The following is a 15,527-nucleotide window of genomic DNA, read 5'->3' as shown; positions in this document are numbered from 1 at the left end:
GTCACCAGTTAATAATAGTTAGCCTTTATATAGCAGCACTTCAGACTGTTGAAAGAACTTCACTTGCAATATCTTGAAATCCTTGCAACAACCATTTAAGATTGTTGTATTATAATATTACAGATAAGAGGGCTGAGGCCAAGGGAGAGAGAGGTTTGCATAAGGCCACTCATGGCAGAGGTGACATTTGAGCCAGGCATTCATAGGTCTCTTAGCCACTATGTTACCCCAGTTTTCAACAGTTGTTGTTCATTTAATTTATGAATAACAAACAATTTCAAATCCAAAACAAATGAAAAATCTCCACTTAAAAGGCTTTTTGAAAAAGTCTGTCAAGGTGCTGAAAAGGCAATAGATATGGCACCTGTCTGATATGTAAGGAGAGGGAGTTCTGAAGGGTAGGTACTGCCACATTGAGGGGCCAATTCCTACATCGTACGGAACACACCTGATGAGATGGCATCAGCAGGGTGGCCTTTCCTGAAGAGCACAGTGATTGCTTAAAATTTAGCCTTAAATGGTATCCCCTCCTCTCCCTGGGGTATCATGACAAACTTAATTTATGCACAGTTTCAAGCTAATGCACAAAAAGGAGGAAAGGATTTGTATGTGCAAAAGAGCCTTTTGTCCCATGCTCAGTTTCTTACATTGCAGTGGCTAGCTTCTATCCTGAGCTTGTGGATTCCCAGACTTCCAGCTCCATACACTGGCTGCAGAGTTAAGTGTGTTGAAGCTGATTGAGGCTGTTATCTTTGTTTGGAAACCAATTTGCAAATGCAAAATTCACGTATACAGCATTATTTACACCTCTATAAATAAACTGTGAGATTTGCTGGCCCAGTACCTGTAAGCAAGTTCTAGCACTGTAATGATTAATATGCCTTTACTCTGCACTTATTGCGAGCCTGCCATAGGTTGACATATTTTATTCATACCAATCTTATAATGAAAAATAGTCCAGTGGAAGGGTCTGTTGCAGTCCAGCTTGCTACTCAATTTGATCTATTCTTCCCAAGAGGTTGTGAGTTCATCTCTTTAGCTCTAATTCAAATGCCTCCTTTAAAGAGCAAAGGTGACCTGCACTGAAGAAATCTCTCACCCCTAATTTCTATACATTTTGATGAATGCATTGGTGCCTTGATTCCATTGAAACCTTTATAAAAATTAGTATATGTCCATATAATTTTTAGGATCTGTTTGGTGAAATGAGACTTTGCAGTTGAAAGCCAAATCCAGTTTTTGTCCTCATAGTTACAGGCTTCTAACATGGCCAGCCTAAGACTTTTAATAATACACAATTTCCTGCTGATTCTCTATTTGTCAGTTACAGTAGTGTAGTGACAAATTCAGAAATGCAGGGACCCTTCATGATAGTAACAGCCATGCCCCTCTGTCTTTTTGCTGCTAGTTGAGAATGAGATTGTTGTTAATGCCTTCTCCCACAACAACAGAAGTACCTGGAAGCCAATCAGCATGAAAGAGGAGTTAGCTACTGAAAAGAGTCTTCTCAGTGGCTGATTCACCTTTCACTCTGATTGGCTCCAATCAGCAGGAAAGGACAAGGAAGCATGCTAGAAGACTCTTCTCGGTAGCTAACGCACTCCCTTTTCATGCTGATTGGCTCGTAGGATGCTGGAGACATAAGGACCCTGCTGGGACTCTGCTCTCAAAGAAGTAAAGGGTCTAAGACCTGAGATCCTGGATGACTACACCACTGGGTCAGTTAATGTGCTTGCCTGTGGTCCTGATGTTGGAAATTAGCAAGAGCTTACTTAGGCAAAGAATATAATTCAGTGTGAAGAAATTATTTTTCTGCTCACCACCTGGGGGCAGCAATGTACCTTTATACATGCAAGTGTGGGTAGAAGACTGTTCGAAAGCAAATAGAAGATAAATATATGAATTTTAAACTAAATCTCGAATGGAAGATCTAGAAGCTAAAGCCAGTATTTCTGTGAGATTGGGCTTAAATTTCAACTAAATTAGGAATAAAGATAGTGCTGGGCTTTGCATCCACAATTATTATTGGTTGCATTTTGTTAGGGTAGAATAGATTATACATTCATTAAAAATTTCTTCTGAAAACTGAACATTTTTAGCAGATGAATAGAGCAGGAATTTCTGTATAAATGGAAGCATTGCATGTCTGGCAAGTTTAAAAGGCTGAAACTGCATGCTTAAAATAGGATCTAGATTTTGGCTAGGATGCATAACTTCACAATTGCTTACAGTTGTATAATTAATAACATTTATTTGTTTATTTATTTTGTGCTCTCCTTCATGCCTATAAATAGTTGCATAATCCACATCTATTGACAATTGGTCTCTCAGCCCCCAATTTACTATAGTGTTAGTATCAGAGCTCAATGCCATTGCATGAGGATGGGGAACTTGACATCTTTATTGAAGGGTATTATGTTGGTGCATGGCACATGGCAGTTGAATGATTCAACTAAAATATGGTATCAATGATCTAGTTGTTGGGTGCTGTGATACCAACTCATCAGCCATATATCTTGGCCTTGTGCTCCATTAAGGACATTGGGTCCTCCTCCTCCATGCAGTGGTCTTTAGCAACAGAACCTGATAGTCCACCAGTGAACACCACATTGCACACTGTGCATTACATTCCAGCCAATGGTGGTAGAGAAAGGACTTCTGTCAGCATGGCTAAACTATTCATGCTCATGCTTATCAAATCTGATTGCAACTAGGGATGAGATCCATTGGCCGGTGCTGGTTCAAAAGCATTCTGTCCACCTAATAGGCTGGTATCGATTAAAGTTTGTTCATTGTCTGCTAACTGCGGCTTTTACCAATCCATTTTTTTCCCTCCCAAAAGTAATGATGTTAATATTGATATTTTAAAAGGAAATATTGATATTTTAAAGGAAATATTGATAAATGAATGGAAATATTGATAAAATCATTGTTCTTAATTTCAATATTTTAAAGGCTTTTTAAAAAACATTTTCGAAAATAGACGTAGGAAATTGCTACATAAAAATCTGATCCACAACTAGAGAGAATAAGCAAATTGCTATAGAAGTTTTTATCATATGCTGAAAACTAGTCGGGTTGAGTGCATTTGAAATCCACGACTGCCAAAACCATTCATCTCCTAGTAGCCTTTGAATCTAGAATCATATCATAGAATCATAGAATCACAGAATAGAAGAGTTGGAAGGGGCCTATTAGGCCATTGACCCCCTGCTCAATGCAAGAACCCAAGTTAAAGCATACCGGACAGATGGCTGTCCAGCTAACCATGCTGTAGCTTGTATAACCATGCATATTTTGATCTATATCTCTTTGAGTGGTACTTGAAAGTAAAATTAAAAGGATGGATAGCGTGATGAAATGCAAGCATTTGAAATTTAGAAATTATGAGGAAAATATATATGGGTGAATCTAATTGTGGTAGCCCACTCACACCACAGCCATTAGCAGAAGCCCCATTCTTGGCGTTTCACAACAGTCAGATCCAGTGAAAATCTTATGTTTGTGAAAAATATGCAACCCCTAGTTCAACTCCTATTATGATGATGATGATACTTGGTGCAGTACTGCTTGTGTAGCAATGTCAACACTCAAACTTCTTGGGCTAACATTATGTTGGATCTCATCCAAAGTTGTTAAATACCTATTCAAATAATGTAGGCTTTTCTGTTTTGTTTTAAGAAAGGCTGTAGCTTTATATATGATAGTCAAATTCTTAGGTGCTTGATATCAACCCTAAAGATTGTATTAGATTCTCCTTTGTAATGAAATCATATTTGCTTGGAAGTTGTATTGAGTTCAGCATCTTTGCTTCCAGGTATGTGCTTTGAATGGCAGCCTTCGCTATCCTAAAGCTATCTTATTAAAATCAGTGAGACAAAAATACATACTCAGCATGAGCTTCTAGTTTCAAACTGAGACTGTCTCCAATCTATTCTGATCAAATCATAAGGATGTTCATCCTGGAGGAGTTAAAAAAATTAGGTGCAGTGTGGTTGACACTTTCCTTAGCTACCTGAGAGTAATTACCAACATATAAAGTGGTATTAGAAAGTGTGACTTAACTTCAGAGAAGTCTGAAGAGTTTGGAGGAAATCACTGAGGCTTCATCCAATAATAGCATTAAAGTGTGTTTGGCTTTGGAAGAAGCCAAAGTGGGGGAGTGTTCAAGAGGGAAGTTCTTATTATTTGTTCTGCTTCCTTCATAGGTTTCAACTGGGTTTCAACCTCAAAAACCATCTAAGAGTTGGACTTGATGGGTTGTATCCAATTAAGTTTTACTCAGAGTAGGAATGGGTCTGTTAATCACATTCATTACTTTTATTGGGTCTGTTCTGAGAAGGACTAACATTGGATACAACCCAAGGTGTGGACATCTAGCATGCTTCTGTGTCTATCAACATGACTCTGGAGCTAATCTGTCCTTAGGTTAGGAGTTAAGAAAGCTATTGGAGGTGTAGGATCTCTGCCCTTGAGACGGCACACTTCTAAATTCTAGAATGGTTAATTCCCAATGCTCATTGATCAACACACGTTTCCTGAAAGAATCAAAACTAACTTTATTTCTGGTTATGAATGTTCAAAAAATTAAAATAGAAAATACATAAACAAAGCAAGTTTTTGAAGAGGAGTCTTGAAGAAGAGTTTTCAAGCTATTTTGTACATAGCCACCTACTGTCTCCTGCCAAGAAAGTCAAATGGGCAAAGTGACCCACAGGACATCTTCAGTTCCTAATATTTATGGTTCAGTTACTGCGCTTTCAACTGAATCCCATCTTTATTTGCAGCTATTAATTATTCAGTTGCATACACTGAATATTAATATTTAGGGGAAAGTTAATAAAATTCCATCTCCTACAGAGACCTCAGCGTTATCAACATGGATTAAAAATCTGGAGTAAAAAAATTAAAGGCAAAATAAACTATCATTATACAAAAACAACAACAGCTGTACTGAGATATTTCCATCAAGGACCCGAACACAATCATTTTATAAATTAGAACTTGAAATACTTGAAAATTAAACGTTATTTATCACATGGTACAACAGAATAATAAAAACCACATCCAAATTTTTTATTTATATTTTCTGGATACACCAATATTACAAATAATTTGGGAGAATTAGTTAAAATGTTATATAAAAACTGTTGAATGCTGTACTGTACAACAGGTTCCAGAAAGATATGGAAAGAGTTAATCCACACAGAGGAGCCCAAGGCCATGCAAAGCCGAAGGCTGCAGCTGGCAGATTTACTGCCAAGGCTATATAAACTTAGAGGAACATATCTGGAGTGTGGGGGGTGTATTACGAGGTGTTGGAAGTGTTAATGTTAGAGCTTGTTATTCTGAACTATTGAAACAGTAAAGGAGTCATCTTAGACGGATCAAAGTGTTCTGCCTCTCTTTTCTTTCTGTACTGGTACACGCAAGGCTTTAACAGGCCTAAATATTCCAATACTTGAAAATTAAACGTTATTTATCACATGGTACAACAGAATAATAAAAAACACATCCAAATTTTTTATTTATATTTTCTGGATACACCAATATTACAAATAATTTGGGAGAATTAGTTAAAATGTTATATAAAAACATTAAATGGTGTTTCCACAATATCACAAAACAGTGTTTCCACAATAATTTTGTGAACTTTAATTAAAACTTGTGAACTTTAATTAAAAGAAATGCATACTTTTGACCGGTAGAATTCACTGATACCAGTGTAAACGAAAATGAGGTGGGATAGTGGGTTTCCAGTTGTATGAACATTGCCGCCCAGGGAAGGAGAGCCTGCTGCTGCTGCTGTTGGATCACCACCTCCACCACCCTTCCCTGTGGGACTTCTGCCTGGCAGATGTGCATCTTGCAGGACCAGGCCCCAGGTACCCAGCCAGCTGTGACTGATTTCCACCACCTGTCCCTCTTTGGAGGGATACATAAGCTGGTTGGCTGAGGTGGCCTGGGTTTTTTTTGTGTGCTGGTTGTGGGTCATTCTTCTTTTTTTTCTTTTTCTTTTGGGGGGGTTGTTTTAAGGTTGGGTGCCTGCCTGAGTGGTGGAAGCCTACATCGGGGCATGTGTCAATCACAGGGGAGTGATGGGGGAAGGGTGGGAGGCCAATGTATACCAAGGCTGGGCGGCAGATGCTGGTGGAAAGCTAGGGGCAGGTCACATCAGGTAAGAGGAACTAGGGAGAGATGCATAATATCTGTCCCCTGTTCCGGGCCTGTCCAGAGCCAACAGACAGCTGGGGGATGCTTGACTCCATACTCTGGCCTTCGACTGCTGCTGTGCAATGCCAGGTCTGTTGCCCAAAAAACATCCCTCATCCATGATATGATATTGGATGAGGGCACGGACCTGGCATGTATTACGGAAACCTGGCTGGATGAGGCTGCTGCTCCTATCCTTGCGGCCATGTGTCCAGCTGGGTTCTCGTATGCACAGCAGCCAAGGGTCGGTAGTTGGGGAGTGGGAGTGGCGGTTATTTACCGAAGGTCCCTGGTTCTCACCAGACCTCCTCTCTATGAGACCAAGGTGGCAGACTGCATGTACTGGAGGTTGGGCCCAAAGGGCAGTCTAGGGATTCTGCTTGTGTACCGTCCACCCCGCTGCACGACGGACTCCCTGGCCGAGGTGCTGGAGGTGGTCTCGGATGTGCGTGTACAGTCCCCAAACCTGCTGGTATTGGGGGACTTCAATGTACATTCAGAGGCCATCCTTACTGGGGCGCCTCAGGACTTCATGGAAACCATGGCTTCCTGGGAGCTGCACCTTATTACAATGGGGCCCACCCATGTAGCCGGTCATGCACTCGACCTTGTGTTTGTCTTGGGAGAGGAGGGGAGTGATCTGAAAATTGGGGGTACATCCATCACCCCCTTGTCATGGTCAGACCACTACTTGGTGAGGATGGACTTTTCGGTGCCACAAACCCTCCGTGGGACCTATTAAGATGGTCCACCCCAGGCGTCTGATGGATCCTGATGGATTCCTGAATGCGCTTGGGGACTCTCTGGAGCATGCACACAGCCACTCGGCTGAGACCCTGGTGGAGGGGTGGAATGCCGCAATCGCCGGGGCATTAGACCGGGTGGCTCCGAAATGCCCTCTCCCCCTGAATAGAGCTCAGACGGCACCGTGGTTCACCCCACGGTTGCAAATTCTGAGGCGGGAGGTGAGATGTCTAGAGCGCTGGTGGTGGAAATCTCGCTCTGACGACGATCGGACGCATGTTAGAGTGGCTGCGGCAGCCTATTGCCTCTATTGCATCTGCAGAGTGCTGTCCCAGGAGACTGTTCCAAGTGGTCTGGAGCCTGGTCGGTCCAGTTGCTCTGGAACCAATGGAACATGCTAAGGCCTCCTGTGACGAGTTTGCTAAACACTTTGCGGAGAAAATCGATCATATTAAGAGTGCTATTCTGTGCGCTGTGGACACAGTGAGCGAGCCAGAGGTGACCAGTGGTGCTCTGGTGGTGTGGGATCAGTTCCAGCTTCTTCCATCTGATGAAGTGGACGAGGTGCTTTCAACCTTAAAGCCAACCACTTGCTTACTCGATCCTTGCCCATCGTGGCTCATTATGAGCTGCAAAGATAGACTGGGTGAGGGGATCAAGATGGTGGTAAATACATCTCTCGAAGAGGGAGTAATGCCATCAGCACTCAAGGAGGCAGTAATAAAACCAATTTTAAAGAAGCCCTCCTTGGATCCCCAAGATCTGAACAACTTTCGCCCAGTCTCAAATTTGCCATTCTTAGGCAAGGCGGTTGAGCGGGTGGTGGCAAAGCAGTTGCAAGCGCACTTGGAGGAAGCGGATTATCTGGATCCATTTCAATCGGGCTTCAGGCCTGGACATGGGACTGAAACAGCCTTGGTCGCCTTGGTAGATGATATGAGGAGGGCGTGGGATAGGGGCAAATGTACCTTCCTTGTCCTCCTTGATCTCTCAGCAGCTTTCAATATCGTTCACCACGTTATCCTCCTGGACCGCCTGAAGAGGTTAGGCATGGGGGGCACTGTATTGCAGTGGTTCCATTCCTTCCTCTCTGGTAGGTACCAAAGAGTGGCATTGGAGGATGAGGTCTTGGATCCTTGGCCTCTCACTTGTGGGGTGCCACAGGGTTCCATCCTCTCCCCGATGCTGTTCAACATCTATATAAAGCCGCTGGGGGCAATCATCAGGAGATTTGGGCTGCAATGTCATCAGTATGCGGCTGACACGCAGCTCTATCTCTCATTTAAATCTTCACCGAGGTTGGCTGTAGAAACCCTGTCCAAGTGCCTGGAGTCGGTGAGTGGCTGGATGGGAAGGAATAAGCTGAAGCTGAACCCTGACAAAACCGAGGTACTGTTTGTGGGAAACAAGGGAAGGCTGGGGGATGTGGACCTGGTGCTCGATGGGGTACGATTGCCCCTGAAAGACCAGGTCCGCAGCCTGGGGGTCATTCTTGACTCCCAGCTGTCCATAGAGGCTCAAGTCTCGGCTGTGAGCCAGGCGGCGCTGTATCAACTCCATCTGATATGGAGGCTGCGCCCCTACCTTCCCAACCATCTGCTCCCACCAGTGGTACATGCCCTGGTCACCTCTCGCCTAGACTACTGTAATGCGCTCTACGTGGGGTTTGTTGCGTGTGCGTGTATAGATCATACAAGGATGGAATCCAAGAGTGGCATAGAACAGGAATAAGCCAGGCCAGGCAAGTTTCTTGTAAGAGTCTTTACTAGGCAAAGACATTAGACACAGTTCTCTTCACAGACGACTTTTCCCCCACACTGAGTTTTTCCAAGCATCCCACCTTATCAGGCTTCCCAGCCAACCACTGACCCTGGCAAACTTGGCACTCTGTTCCCACAGCTTAACCCTTCTGCTTCAGGTTTCACTCTCTTTGCTAAAAACCCTGTCTGTGAGTCTCACAGCATGCTTCACTGACCAACAGCCCCCACCTGAGACTTACAGATTACAAAACTTCATTGTTCATTATTACATTTCTACAATATTAACTTTTCATTACAATACATATCAGTACATGGTTTGTTTTCTTACAGTTTCTATTTACATTTTACAGTTCAGTTCTTGTTTCTTTATTTCTTTATTCACACAAGTTTTACAGAGTCATTTATTTCACTCACGTTAAGCATCTGTACAAGAGATTGATACTTATCTTCACTGAGTGGCTTCGTCAGTATGTCTGCCAACATATGCTTTGTGTCACAGTATTGTAGCCTAATGACTCCCTGTTGTATACAATCGCGAATGTGGAAATATCGCACACTGATATGTTTTGTTCTTTTTGTGTTAGCTTCTGATGTTGCCAATGCGATGCAAGTCTGATTATCCTCAAATACTGTTATGGGATACTTCGTATTCACATGCACTTCTTGAGCAAGTTGCGTAAACCATTGGATTTCATTACAAGCTGCAGACAGACCCACATATTCAGCCTCAGCACTGGATGTTGCTACAATATTCTGCTTTCTGCTGCACCAATCCAGTACTGAGCCATGCAATCTAAGAATAATGCCTGTTGTAGATTTTCGACTGGCTATGTCTCCAGCATGATCTGCATCTACATAACAGTCTATGCCTCCGTGTTTCTGTGCTGACAGCATTAATCCCTTTGTTCTCGTGCCTTTCAGTATCTTAGCACTCTTTTGACCCCAAGCCAATCATGCTCTGATGGTTTTTCGACTTTTCTACATAAAATGCCCACTGCATTGCATATATCTGGTCTAGATACCTTTACAAGGAATTGCAGTTTCCCTATAACATGTCTGTAAAAGTCTGGCTTTTCATATGCTTTATTGCATTCTTCTTGCTGGAATGAAACTGTCATTGGTGTACTCACAGGGTTGCATTCACTCATGCCACAAGTCTCTAGCAGACTATCTATCTTCCCTGTCTGCAATAGGGCAAAACCACCATCTGTAGTGCGTATTATTTCTGTTCCTAGATATTGTGCAACCGGCCCTAGGCGCTTTGTGTCCACTTGCTGTTGTAAGCTATCAAAGAACTGTCTTTCTTCTGCATCTCCCGGGCAAAAAAACAGAATATCATCAACATAAATAGCACAATACGTTTTCTTGCCATTCATGCTTTTTACATACACACACGTATCAGCAACACATCTGGAAAAACCCATATCTTTTAACACTTCCAGCACCTTGCACTTTGACGCAAGCCATATAACGATTTATGTAATTTACATACTAAGCCTGGTGTTTCAGTGAACCCTGCTGGTTGTTCCATGTAAATGTCTTCTGTTAACACTCCATGAAGAAAGGCAGTGCTAATATCATAGTGGAACACTTGCATTTGATTTATGGCAGCAATCTTTAGTAACAGCCTGATTGATTCGAATTTTACTACAGGCGCAAACACATTATCATAGTCAGTGCCATAAATCTGCGTGTAGCCCTTCGCTACTAAGCGGGCTCTATATCTTGTGACTATACCTGCACTATTCCTTTTTCTTTTAAATATCCATCTACATCCCACAGCCTTTTTCCCTTCTGGCAATGTACATAGTGACCATGTTTGGTTTTTCTTTATGGCATTTAGTTCTTCTTGCATTGCAGCCTTCCATTTTTCTTGCTCAGCACGAGGTAATTGAGCAATATCAGCCAAATTAGAGGGATCTTCTGATGTATTGATTGAGGCTGAAATGACCTCCTGGGATGGCTGTTCTGCAACACATTTCTTCACAGCAGTTTGTTTAATATCATGTACCTGTTTTCTGAATGCACCATTTTTAACATATTTTGATTCATCAATCTTGCACTCAGCCATAAACATTTGGTTCTGTAATTTCCCTTGCATGCATATTTCACCATCTTTTCTCACAAAACATCTATCCCCTTCAAATGTAACTTTACAACCTATTTGAGCCAATTTTCTTACTGATAGAATGTTATATTTTAAACCAGAAACCAATAACACATCTGTTAATATAGTTCCCAAAGTACTCAACCTGAGCGTGCCTTTTGCAATCGCGTCTTGAGTCGATCCGTCAGCCAGATAAATCTTCTCCTGCACTGGCTTTGAAGTGTAAAATAAACTAGAGTCTGTGATTAGGCAATTGGACGCTCCACTGTCGAGAAGCCACTTAGAGTTAATGAGTTTATTGTCCTCCTTAGTAACAAAGTTCACGCTTGTTCTCTGACTTCCAAAGTCCCTGTTATTTCTCTTCTTCCTTAAACAATGTCTCTGTATATGTCCACGGGACCCACAAAAGTAACATGTTTTATTCTCTTGCCTGCTTCTTTGATTTTGTTGTTGTTGTACAGCCACAGTCTCTTTTAACTCAGTTTTCTTATTCTCTTGTCTTCTATTCCACTCTTGTTGAAGTTTCTGTTCTACAAAGTCCAAATTTAGATGTCCGTCGGGTAAAGTTTCCAGGCTAGAGACCATGACCTCCCATTTTTGATCAAATGAAGATAACAGTATATAGACCATCTGAATGTCACTATGATGCACTCCTCTATCTTGCAGCTCAGCATTTAATCTACGAAATTCAGCCAGATGCTCTGTCATAGTCACTTCATCTGTAAAACGCATCTGATAAAGTTTCCGTGCTAAACACAGCCTGCTCCCCGCAGTTTGCTGCACATGAGCGGCTCTTAGCTTCTCCCACATCTGATTAGCTGTCGGCTCATTACTCACCAGCAACAGTTGAGAATCAGACAGCCCCAGAGTAATAAAAGCCTTCGCTTTCTCGTCTTTCTTCAACCACGCTGCTGAAGGAGCTGCCGGAGGGGTTTTTTCTACAACATCATTCAAATCTTCTTTAATCAGAACTGCTCTCATTCTCCATTTCCAGCTGGAGTAGTTTACAGCATTCAGCCTCTCCATCGGCATCCCGGATGACAGGTTTCCAGCCATGTTGTCCACTCTTACTTGCCTCTTTCTTGCACTTTGTTTCTCTCTGCAACAACGTCACGTCAACACTCTCGAACCCGCTACCTTGTATGATAAGCTGGGCCCATAACCCCTGTTGCGTGTGCGTGTATAGATCATACAAGGATGGAATCCAAGAGTGGCATAGAACAGGAATAAGCCAGGCCAGGCAAGTTTCTTGTAAGAGTCTTTACTAGGCAAAGACATTAGACACAGTTCTCTTCACAGACGACTTTTCCCCCACACTGAGTTTTTCCAAGCATCCCACCTTATCAGGCTTCCCAGCCAGCCACTGACCTTGGCAAACTTGGCACTCTGTTCCCACAGCTTAACCCTTCTGCTTCAGGTTTCACTCTCTTTGCTAAAAACCCTGTCTGTGAGTCTCACAGCATGCTTCACTGACCAACAGGGTTACCCTTGAAAACGGTCCGGAAGCTGCAACTGGTACAGAATGCGGCAGCTCGTCTGATTAAAGGCAGCCGCCGGCAAGATCACATCACTCCAGTGCTGAAGGAGTTGCACTGGCTACCGGTTGTTTACCGGGCCCAATTCAAGGTGTTGGTTTTGACCTTAAAACCCTACACAGTTTTAGCCCAGTCTATCTGAAGGAGCGCCTCCAGCATCGTCAGGGATGCCGCTCAACAAGATCAGCCTCAGAAGACCTTCTCTCGATCCCACCGGTTAAAACAGCTAGACTGGTGAGGACTAGAGAGAGGGCTTTTTCAATAGTGGCCCCCACCCTGTGGAACTCTCTCCCAAATGACCTCCGCCATGCCCCTTCTATGATGAGCTCCCGCCGGGCCTTGAAGACCTGGCTCTTCAGGCAGGCTTTTGGGGTGGGTTAGGTTTTTACTGTTATGGTTTTAAATTTTAACGTTTTAATGTATTGTTTTTTATCTTGTACGTCACCCAGAGTGGCTGGACAACCAGCCAGATGGGCGACTAATAAATTTAATAAATAAATAAATAAATAAATGCTCTAAGGCGAGGGTAGGGGACATTTTTCAGACTGCCTTCCCATCTGGCCAAACCTCTAGGAGCTACATGTCAGGTGGGGCCAGTGCTTTATTTTTCCATGGAAAATTTTCAATTTCATAAGTTTGTTAGTTACAATGAATGGATACCAATTGCAAATACAATATTAGGCAAGTTTTGCACTTCAAAAATTTTAGCTTTGTTGACAAAATATGAGTAAAACACGTTAAATTAGAATAGTCTATAGGAAATCAGATTTTTTCCGATGGAAACTGAAAATGTTCTGATGCAAATTATCACATGCAAAAGCCTAATTTGCATAGGATTTTTTCAAGCTAAGATACATTTCATAGTGTATAATAGCCAATTTAAGAACTCCATTTTATAGAGTTCAGTTTTCCAGCTTTTAGTTAGCTAGATCTGGGCCACATCTCAGCTAGGGTTACAAGATGTCCGGTTTTCAGCTGAATGCTCTGGCTTTTGGGGGTCTTCTCTGGGTCTTCAGGTGAGTCAGCTTAATCTCTCGACTCTCAGCTTTCATTTGTAAAAAAAATTAAGTTTCTAGGTGGTCTGGTTCTCGAGATATACAACAAAACATCAGCCAACTCTCCCGCAACTTCTGTGAAATGATCTCTTAGCTGGCTGCTCTAACCCTGCCCTTTCAGGTTTGTAGTCAATAAGTGAAGTCAGGGTTGTGATTGACAAGGGATTTCTGGGCCTCCAGGCAGTCCTTAGACTCCATTGCAAAGGTAGAAAGCAATTGTTTTTTCCTGTTTTTCATAAACTGTGTAAGTATATAGCTTTCAGCAGTACCAAAAGTCTTTTTTTCTCTTGTGTTCACGAGTCAAACAACTTTACATTTTCCTGGGCTGTTGAAAATGGCAGTGTCTGGAAAACCTTCCCAATATGGAGATTTAATACAATACTTGTTTTTCTGGGAATAAGGCTGCAATACTAATCCCACATACTTGGAGCAAACCCCATTGAATTCAATAGGACTTACTTTTGAGTAGACATGGTTAGGATTGCACTGCAAATTAATGGGACTTTTGAGTGAACATAATAAAGAACTGTGTTTGTGTTGTAATCTTTCTTTCCCCTCCAACTCTATTTTTAAAGCAATTAGGCAGGATTTACATACCTATCACTGCTTTTATTATGTAGGAAACATACTGATTTTATTTTATTTTAAAAAAATGTTCTGCAATGACCAACTCATTTAGACAACAAACTATTATATGGAGTCTATATATTTTTATATCTCCAGTATTTGTGTATATATGGAGTCTTCCCAACAACCCTGTGTGGTAGGATTGCCGATTGGAAACCAAGAAATAAATCCCTTTAAAATCCAATAACCATAAAAAGCATAAAAAGTTGCAAAGCAGCTTAAAATGGCATGATTCTGATTTTTGGGTTGGGTGAGTGTTCCTTATCACTTGAGGCTACCATTCTGTGCACGCTTCCCTGTTTGAGTAAGCCCCATTGAATACATTGGGACTTGCTTCTGAGTAAACAAACATAGGATTGCACTACAAATATCTTTACAGGTTGTGTAAATAATAAGCATCTTTGTCATGCTTATATAAATATTTCTTCATTTAAAGCACATGGCTTCCCCTAAAGAATGCTGGGAAGTGTAGCTTACCCCTCACAGTTATAGTTCCCACTCACCTTTAACAAACTACAGTTCCCATCAGGGCCGGTTCCACAGGGCGGCCTTACCGTGTTAGCGTGATGTAAGGATTTGATATGCCAAATCAAACGCCTATCAATATTTGATTTTTCTAGTTTATCCCATAGCAGCTCCCTGTCTACTGAATCAAAAGCCGCTGCAAAGTCAATAAATGCTATATATAGCGATGGTATTACTCTCTTTACAGCATTATTTATAAGATGTTGTAGAATATATATTTGTTCCATCGTACTTCTTCCTTTTCTGAATCCCGCTTGTTCTTGATGTATAATTGAATGTTTTATTTCCCATTCTACCAGTTTGTTTAATAAAAATCTCCCATATAATTTCGCAGTAATATCAATTAGGCTGATAGGCCTGTAATTACTGGGATCAGTTGGATCTCCTTTCTTAAACACGGGGACTATTATACTGGTGCGCCACCCTTGTGGGAAGTCACTGTATTATTAATGTGTGTAAAAAGGGCAGCTAATATCGGGCTCCACCATGTCCTATCTATCATAAAAAGCTCAGGGGGTAGCATATCCTCCCCTGGAGCTTTATTCGATTGGAGAGTCATAATCAGGTCTTCAATTTCGGCACTTGTGACCGGAGGCCATTGAGGTATATCTATACAAGGTTCTACCCGCCCGGGCGTAATTAAGGATGACGCGCCAAATATGAAACTAAAATGGGCAACCCAGGTTTCTGGCAAAATCGGGGGAATGGATATTCCTTTGTCCTGTGCAAACCCTCTCTGTACCAGGTTCCAGAAATCTGTATCCTTACGATGTACAGTGGCCTGGTCGAGTTCTCTCCAATTATCAGCATAAAACTTTAATTTCTTTTCTTTTAGGAGGGTTTTATATGCTCTCTTTAGAACGAGTAAGTCCTGAACAGCTTCATTTGATGGAGATTTACGTATAATTCTAATTTGTGCCGACATTTCTTTCTTTTTAGCTCTGCATTCTCCATCGTACCA

Source organism: Rhineura floridana, chromosome 9 (assembly GCF_030035675.1).
Source record: "Rhineura floridana isolate rRhiFlo1 chromosome 9, rRhiFlo1.hap2, whole genome shotgun sequence".
NCBI classification, from domain to species: domain Eukaryota; kingdom Metazoa; phylum Chordata; class Lepidosauria; order Squamata; family Rhineuridae; genus Rhineura; species Rhineura floridana.
The sequence above is the reverse complement of the archived record's forward strand: the minus strand, read 5'-3'. Positions refer to the sequence as shown.